Source organism: Liolophura sinensis, chromosome 6 (genome assembly GCF_032854445.1).
Source record: "Liolophura sinensis isolate JHLJ2023 chromosome 6, CUHK_Ljap_v2, whole genome shotgun sequence".
Taxonomy (NCBI): Eukaryota; Metazoa; Mollusca; class Polyplacophora; order Chitonida; family Chitonidae; genus Liolophura; species Liolophura sinensis.
Genome location: NC_088300.1, coordinates 59,825,498 through 59,834,957, shown reverse-complemented (window position 1 = coordinate 59,834,957; position 9,460 = coordinate 59,825,498). Strand labels below are relative to the sequence as shown.

The 9,460-nt window shown below is 39.1% G+C and overlaps 1 long non-coding RNA gene across 2 annotated transcripts; it reads right to left on the bottom strand.

Annotated features, from left to right (window-relative positions):
- Window positions 1-2,356: 2,356 nt before the first annotated feature.
- On the bottom strand, window positions 2,357-5,809 carry LOC135469216 (uncharacterized). 2 transcript variants are annotated; one of them, XR_010444297.1, is made up of 3 exons: window positions 5,671-5,809; window positions 3,644-3,703; window positions 2,357-3,044 (listed from the first exon to the last, which is right to left on the bottom strand). It is a non-coding gene; the product is annotated as an uncharacterized LOC135469216 (long non-coding RNA). The 2 variants fall into 2 exon arrangements; XR_010444296.1 differs by having other exon boundaries at window positions 3,652-3,703.
- Between the last annotated feature and the right edge of the window lie 3,651 nt (window positions 5,810-9,460).

Below are 9,460 nucleotides of genomic sequence, written 5' to 3'. Positions count from 1 at the left end.
AACGCACACGTTTACACACTTCCATCGCTGTGATCGCTGTCTTCATTTATGGCTGAACATGGGTATTTAGTATCGGCAGAAGCCTCGCTTCTCCTTATAGTGCCCTAGTCTTCTGCTACCCTGAAACTATCCTGTTCTCGTCACCAAGTATGTATACCCCCAAATGTGGACGAGCCCCTCCGCCGAGATTTGTAAGCCGTCGTCAATGAGGTCCTTTACTAGAAGAGCAAATCTCTTTGATCTTCGCCACTCAGTATACGTTACATTCCACCAACATCTAAATATGGACGGAGGCACATCCAAGTGATTATAAAATAAATGCTAACGCGCAAAGCATCGACTCAATTCTGTATATCGAAACTTCCCAAATAATTAGATCCCACTGAGACATTTTGGCGCCTGATGAACATGAAATATCTTTTTGGATTCTCTTTCTCCTCATTGGTATACTGCATGAGGGCTTTGTTTACATGTGAAATAATATGCTGCTTTAGCACCCAAACAAAGCCAACCGTTCATAACAACGAGCGTACATTTTTTTTCCAAACTCATGTCAGAGAAAATTTCCTCCAATTTACCACGGCTCACGGCTCACAAATAACATATGTATCACTTATCAAGTCATTTAACATTCACCTCTGTTAAAACCTGAAGCTTCTCTCTTTATGGACACTCAAAACCAGATTGTTTTTAAAAATGATTTTCTTTTCGTCTCCAAAGTGTTTCTCATCAGTATTGTTTCCCCAAGAACAAAAAACCGAATAAATAATTCCTAGTTGTTTGCCGTAGGCATAAAATTATTGACAATTAGATTAGAATAAAATTAACACGAAACAATAAGGATGTACGTATGGTTGCCTCTATTATAATGTAACCATTTTTCGTTGGGAATAATATTGTAAAAAGTGTGTGTGTCGTAGATGTATAACATGTATCAGTTTGGAATTATAGATATACAGGACAAATTGTAGAAGTGTAAATATTGTCATCAATCCAGTCCCTATTAGCGAGAGGTCTGTCGTGTATAAATCGTCACTTTATCTGAGTATCATTTGGGGTACATAAATCCGTCTGTATGAGATTACATTTAACATGTGTTCAACACAAAGTCAAGTGTGACGGCAGCAATAGCCTTTGGCAAGTGCGGTTCATGTTTAGATATTTGATAGTGCACTCTCTCTTTAGGCAGTCAACTTTCCGTCAGTGATACGGACTACCAAGACCGACACATGCATGTGATAAACCAAACTTACCAATTTATGTAAAGGAGGAAGTACAGGTAAACTGTAAATAAATAGGGTTTTATTTTAGGGTGTCGGATAGGTTTAATGGGACTCAGATTTAGCAGCATATGTAACGCATGTATTGCTACAGATGTTTTATTACTATGTTTTTTGTTTTTTTACGGTTCTTCAATACCGTAATCAAGAATTTTTCGCTTATATATACGAGTTCCAGAGAACATCAGACTGGCATATATAAACCACCGACCTTTAGCAGCTTACCAGGGAACTTTCTCATGTACATTGGACTTACACGTCATGGAAGACATGTGATTAACAACGAAAGCAGAACCTCACAATCTGCCTCAGGAGCAACGCCATAAGCTTACGTGAAGGTTACACAACAATTATTGAGAGCGGGGAAATCCAGAAATATCCTGCCAAGAGCTGGGATTGATCCAGAACCCGGTGTGTCAGTGGTTAAGAGTTGTACATATTACCAATAAGTCACACATCCAGATCCCTATGTGTTGTTATTTTGTCTTGTGTGGGGTAATGAATGGTACTCGGACAGTATGTAATCTACACTACATTTTAGCTGTGACCTGCTGATGGTCGTGGGTCTCCCAGAGCTTTGCCCGGCCGCCGCTCTGAAGGTCACTCACCATTAACACGTCGCTCGATGTGGCAATAACTTATAGCTGCTGGAATACAGGGCCGATCTTTCATCCACCATTTAATTCCTATAGATAACGCGCATATTGTGTACAGTAAAAAAGTAAACCAGAGTAGCGGCACCAGTGCCTGATATAGCTGGCCAATGGTCATGGTAACTCAATTGGTGAAATCCGGCATCCTGTCAGTTTACCGCCATCAGGGTTGTAATTCTAGGGTCCGTTATCATATTAATTTTGTAACTGTTCATTTAAATGCTTGGAAGTAGCATCTTGTGCGCGCCCTACCACCATGTCTAAAGCAGAATTTGGCAAAACATACAGCCACTGTTATTGCAATTTATTAGACACGGGTCCAGAATTATTCAAACGATGTGTTTTCACCACATTCAATAAACTGAAATACAAGAAAGAAAATGGGCCACGTCATGGTGATTTGGCCACCAGCAAAATCCCCGTTTATGTAAAAATAGAAAATAAAAGTCAAACCCAGAGGACAATTACATGTAGAACAATGTAATAATTGACAGACTGTCACATGTATAAGCAGTGACATCCGGCCTCTTGTCAGTTTACGTCAGTTTGGGCTTTATTCTAAGTACTGCTCATGTAAATCAATCTTACGGGTGTGAATTCGATTCAAATGTTGATTGTTATTTTAGTTTATTTTACTCTTCATTAGACGTGCTGATGTTATTTTTTTCAGGAGTTATGTATATAAAAAACCCAACAGCTAATCCATGTCTTAAAATGGGTTATAAGTGACACAACAGAACCTCTGACGAGCGTCCAATTAAACTTACATTACACCTTCGGGCGCTATGTTTTCAGTTTTGACACGAAGACGCTGACTTCCTGGTGAGCAGCCTGATTTCATCTTCCACGCAATGAACAAGTTTATTTACCTACAACGCACAATTACAGTTCCATTGTTTGGCCGACATTCTGGCATCCGCCACACGGCGAATGTTGTACGAATCTTCTGGCTGACTGCCTTGGGCGGAGTGACCTCCCATGATGACTAGTTCACAGATCTGCCACCAGAGACCGCCTCCGGCTCTTCCTAAGTGGGCCAACTTCCGCTAAGGTGGTGCTCTGGCGATTCAGTGAGGAAAGACTGACGTGGGTTAAAATGGACCAGATGAAGCTGTAAAGGAGGCATCAAAATAAATTTGTGTCAAAAATATTGAAAATACCAACTCGAGGCTGTGCGCAAAGTTTTAAGTGCTTCAGAAATGGTTTATGACAGATAGCTTGTCAGTGCTTCTTACAACTATGTCGATGATTCATACAAGGCTTCTACATATGTGTATGATTATATTCATATTTTCCTCCGGATATATTCATCCAGCAAATTTAGAGTAGGACCTACTTCTAAAGCAACACTTCACGTGTTCTCGCAGGCAGCAATTAATGGATTCATTAGCCAACAGCTGATGGTTAATTAGAGGGAGTGTCATCAAAACATTCTTCCCGCCGCTGTGACTGAAATTTCTCTATTCAAATTCAACCCACGTGTATGTCTCTATGTGTGCTTCTATCTCATGGCTATTCTTACCCGCCCCATCCATGAAGCCAATGGTATCAGCATAGTTATTAATTTGCATCAGTAGTTATCAGGTCACAAGTTCAAGAAAAGCAAGAGCACACACTCTGGAATCAAACGAAATCAAAAGTTTGTAGAGGTTATATTAATGCCTTGCAAATGTTAAATAGAAAGCGAACAAAATCTGAGCATAATATTACACTCAAACCTGTCGTATGTGGCCATTGAGGGGAGACGAAAGTAGTGGCCGCTTCGGATTTCTGAAAAATACAACGCAAAAATATCATAAGTATGTGTGACATTAAATAAAAGACCACAGCACAGAGAATAAAATCAGTGACGACAATGTAAATTTACCTCAGTTTGGGTTGTATTCGAACACGTAAAATGCATGAACAGTTGTAAATTACAAGCAACTTACCCAAGAAACATATTTCTGAAAAAAAAATACATCCTTTTTAGAAAACGGAAAGCAGTTTTTAAATCATTTTGGACTTATTAACTTCATTAATTCATTACATATTGGTTTACGCCTAGCCCGTTTGAGCATAACAGATAGTTGCAAGTTTAAAAACTTTTCCATTTTTCCACTGTAGAAAGTGACAAATTTAGGTTTTCTTCAACTGGTTGTAATATACTATTGGAGGTTTGTGTGTTGTTTATTTGGAAGTAATATCTGTGTTTACTTTGTCCTATTTAAGACCAAAATAGTTAATAAAACAACCACTAGTGCTACCTATGTCAAACCACAAACTCTAAAACATTCAGTGGAATCTCAGTCGTCCAATTTATTTATGAAAGAGCTGCGCGCGTTGAGCTACCAAGTGAAAATAATGAATATTAACAAAATATTATTGTCTACATTATAGTTGGTCACTTCAAAAAAAATAATGACGATTTTAAAATATAACAGATATTCGTCCTTGTTCATCCTGATTAATTTTAGGCCGATATTTCAATAAAATTAAACACTTTATTTTTAAAGAATGAGGTACGTGCATATAAGACTTAGTAATAATAAAAATAAATAACCACTGAAATCCGGCCTCTAGTCTAGTTTACCTCAGTTGGGCTTTTATTCTAACTGTTCATGAAATTTCTTCCAAAGTAGCTGCTTATATCTCCTTACCACTATGGCTTCAGTAATATTCGGTGAAAAAAGGTAGTGATGTCAAAAGCAGTTTATTGGACGTCACTGATATAGAAGAGACTTAACTGAACCTTTATGTATTGATTGCATCCCTGCTATTTTCCTGCCAGGCAAGGCACCGCATTAAAGATGTGTTTGTCATAAAACACCATTCTATTGTATCATCGTAGCGACATCTATGTATGTATGTCCAAATTATGCTACAAACTCTTGCACAATAAATATCTAAATTCGGCCGCGCTCCTCGTTCCCGCGTTCTTGGTGTCAACGATCCAAGGCGCTCATGGGATCATTTGCGTGGTCTTCCTACGTTGAACACCATTTGTGTTTCACGAATATGGCGTGCAAGTGAGTACGTCACACGTTGGAAAGTTTGTCAGAAATTTATTAAAGGTTTACACAACCACCCCCTGTTTCTTCTACTCATAGAACTAACCGCTATTGCGTGGTGTGTGCGAAAAGTTCTTCAATAAGCAAAATAAATAAATGCGAATTCTAGACCTAGTATGACACTGACGCACGGTTGCCTAACACAACACAGGAAGACAGAAAACTGTACTGACAAAATGTTGTGAGGTACTTTTATTCCCCAGAAAACACTTCAAATGGATGAAACGGAAATGAAAAACAATGGCGAGATGAAATAGCCTTGTGACCATTTGCAAACTATCATACTGTTGTCGCTGCTCTGCTTTTACTCTCCATACTATATATTTTCATATATGACCTACGTATACTAAGATCCTGCTGATTGAATAAGTATTCCCGAAGCCTGGTCACTTTGCATGGTTTTCAAGGGATGACAATACAGCATTTCTGGAGTAATTTTAGAACGTGCAGTGAATAAATTGCAATCAACAACACTGCATTCTTTCACATATTTCCGCCTAGCTCATGAAGTATTTGCATAAACAATTAGAAAGATAAGACCATAACTGAGGTAAGTTGACAAGAAGCTAGACTTCACCAGTAATATATGACCATTTGTCAACTATGACACTTTCGTCCGTGCTTTAGTTTTACTATTCATGCTGTGGTCTGTAACGTTGCATAGCTATAAGTAAAGCATCGTCTTACCTTTCCTCACGCTTCAAATCTAGTATGCTGCGGTAAAGTACTTCTTGATTCACAATCACTTGAAATTCTCAGCAATAGTAGACTATACAATATTTGTATCGTAGACTGGAAGTTGAGTTTCTTACGACTTCTCGGTTGTATTTTGTTAGCGTCATATGGAAGGTGGAACAATATGGAAGGAGGAGTCCAGAACCATTCCAACAACTGATGAAGAGAGAGTTTTGACGAAGGGAGACTACCGAAACGCCATAGGCTTTCTACATTGTACCCATGAGTTGTCCCCCATTTTCATCGGTCGCCAAACCACAAGTTATAATGGGTGATAAGCGGTGGGTTGGGTCACATGTCAAACATCGTGATGAGTTATCTTTATATGTTGTAACCATGGTTTACAAATTCAAAACTCACTTTAGAGAATATTAGTAGCCCAGTTACCTCGTCACTGACGGACATCATGATAAGTTATACAGACTTCGGATTGGTGGCTACGAATCTGTATTGTCAGTTAACTTTGTATCGAGCGGAATCATATCAGATCAAGCCATTTCAGAAAAGATTTTTACAGTTGGCCTTTAGGAGAGAAGATGTGGAAGGTGAGGAGAGAACTGAACAATTTGCCCAGAAAGTCAAACGTCTCATGCTGGCATCTTCTCCGGATGGGAAGGTCTGTCAGCAACCTGCGGATGGTGGTGGGTTTGCAGACGGCTCTGCCAGGTTTTCCTCATAACATAATGCTTGCCTTCGTTGTATATGTGAAATACTCTTGAGTATGGCATAACACACTAATGCAATAAATAAATAAATATTTAAATAAATACCATGTGTCGTCAATCACTTTCTCTGTTAAAAATGGAAATATTCAACCGTATAAACACAGAAAGTGTGTTTATGCATACCCATTTGGGATTGTACTTAAATGTAATATAATTAAATAACATAATTAATTTGCGCGCTTGAAAGTCCAAGTCAGACGAGAAATGTTTATATTTCATGCATTTGGATCCAGCTTTCATGAGACATTGTAGAGAGAAACAGAGGGTTTTGTGGTTCATCTGACTTTAATCACCTGATTTGATTACGACATTAAGGATCCATGAGTCAAAACCAGTGGGCAGTTAAGCTGACATACAACTAACATATATGTGTTGACGCCATTTTGGCAGTATTTATTCCCAGATCCGATTTTCAGATCCCGATGAGTGAAGCAGACAGTTCTTTAGTGAAAGAAAAAAAAATCTGAGCACCCAGTACACTCGGTGGGCATCACTTGAACACCCGGTACGTCACTTGAACACCTGTTTTCTGCCGACAAACCGGTGAGGACGTAACATGTCACTCGCGGCAAACAATGGAGCCAGTGTGTAAGTTTGGTTTAAAAATGTCTGGTTCGTTTGACCATGGGAACGTAGACTGCACACAGGCGTCTTTACCCATCGGCTACATTCCTGCTAGATTTGTAGCCGTCTCTAAAATACGTTTCTTGCATAGAATGCAGGCATAGAAGAGACTACATGTAGTAGACAATCCTTTCATCTGAATGAATAGCCTTGAAAGCGTACACCTGTATAATCTATGCTGTTGGCAGCTAAATGGCGCGGTGGTTAATTGGACTAGAGCAAACGCTTTATAGCTATGTTCGGACTTTGGGATTGCGTGAACAGATGTAAGTGACTAACTAATTGCCATGGGTGTTCGATGTAAATACAGTTAAAAAAAAAACACCAGTTTTTAAGATAGCACAGAACGGAACCATGCCAGAGGAACTCGCTTACACAGGAAGACAATTCAAGGGACGGAACTCTCGTAATATTTGTTTTCCGCAGAAACGGAAGGAAATGTGCCAACCAATTGCTTTGTCATCGTGCAAACACAAGTGCTATTTTCGTAAAAATGATCTTATGGCTTCACTATGAAGAGAAGAGGCAAAAACTGAAAATGGGTTGAAAAATTGCCGATGTTAAGGTAAAATGCCAACTGTCGGAACTGTTTAGCCTGTGACCTACCAAGGACTATTAGACTAGTTGTACTTCTGACCAGGTGAATGTAGACAGTCCAAAGCCGTCGATATCTACTGACAGCTGGTATTCAACATAACATTCTTGCGGCATTGAAACGAGTATAAAGGAGTTGAAACTACCTTGGTCGTGGATAGCTTTGAAAGTGTTCAGTAGATGTAAACATGTTTATAGTTTGCTGTAAGCGATGTTGATGGCTGTTGACTGACAAAGGTGAAAGATTGGCAAGGTAGTTTATTCTACAAGAGAAAACCGTTTGTGGATATAATTGGGAACGGTTGGAAGAGACTGCTATATATATATATTCACCAGAAATCCACCAACAGTTGGTGTAACCCGCCAAATACCTTTACCGGTTTGAGCTCTCAGAATAATAGATATGCCAAATTCAATAACAGAACAAAAATCGTCCATTATTTGGTCAAAAGTTGTCCAAAAGCCAAACATGATCTGTTATTGGTCATGGTGAAAATATGTACCAAGTTTTAATTCAATGCTACACGCCGTTTTGAAAAAAAAAGGCCAAAAATGGTTTAATATAATAAAAAGTCTTACAACATAGAGACTAAACCTAGGGCAGCGGCAACAGTGTGATAATGGGCAAATGGCCACACGCAACCGCTGAGAAAACGACCAAAAATGGCCATGTACTTAAAATGTATTTGACCATGTATTCAACATTGACGCATCGGTCCGATTGCTGGACTTATATACATGGAGTGACTTATTGAAACGGAAAAAATCTGATTTTGTGGGTAGACAACCAAGCCTTCTGCCAAATTCTAAACAAAAAAAGATATCCAAATTTAGGCGTGTGATGTTCCTTGTCAGAAAATCGGTACTGTTCACCGTGCAGCACAACTTTCAGTTTCAAGCAAGTCACGTTGTAGGTCTTAATAATGGTATTCCCGACAGTCTTTCTCATCAACATAAAACATCTCATCAATTCATCAGTGGTACCTAATACAAGTCAAAGTTACCTGACAGTCTTGAATAAGTTTAATAAATTTAGAACGGGGCATGTACCTGGGCAGTGGCATTTTGACACCTCATGTAGTTCATAGGGTGCCTGGCAATAAATCGAGTTAAATATGCCACAGCTAAGCGTTACATGGTAGGTATAAGTTTTCACAGTCAAACAACTCTCCAGATAAAAGGCAACCTATCACTGATGCTATGCTTTCGCAACTAATGTCGGCCGTCTCACAAGTATGCTCTTCTCAGTACGAAGCCACTGTATTTGCGTCTGCATTTCACTGGCTTTCCCTGCTTTCTTAATAGTGAGTGAATTAGCAGTATCACACGGAAACGACATTAGTAGAACTTTAGTAATACAGAATTCTCACATGGCTGCAAACGACAGTGTTAATATATATCTACCCTTCTCCAAAACTGATCAGTATGGGAAAGGTGCATGAATTTTGGTAAAGCCTGTAGCAGACAACACTTGCCCCGTGTCCCTATTAAAAGCAGTCTTGGCCATAAAACTAAAAATTCCAGGTTCCCTTTACTGTCGTTAAGGAGATAAGACATTGACTCGATTCTAGTTTTCTTCGGTTCCAAACAAAGTGGTTCGCTTCTAAGTGTGGGATTCTAGGGTAAAAAAGCCTCATTCATTTAGAATTGGGCAGCAACAGTAAGATCTTTGATAAATGGTTGGTTAGATGAAGAAATCAAGCAAATGGGTATGTGGTCCAGCGAGTCATTTGGGAGATCCATTCACAAAACAGCTTCATGATTTTTGTGTCAAGTACTTTACAGTTTCATTTGTCAGG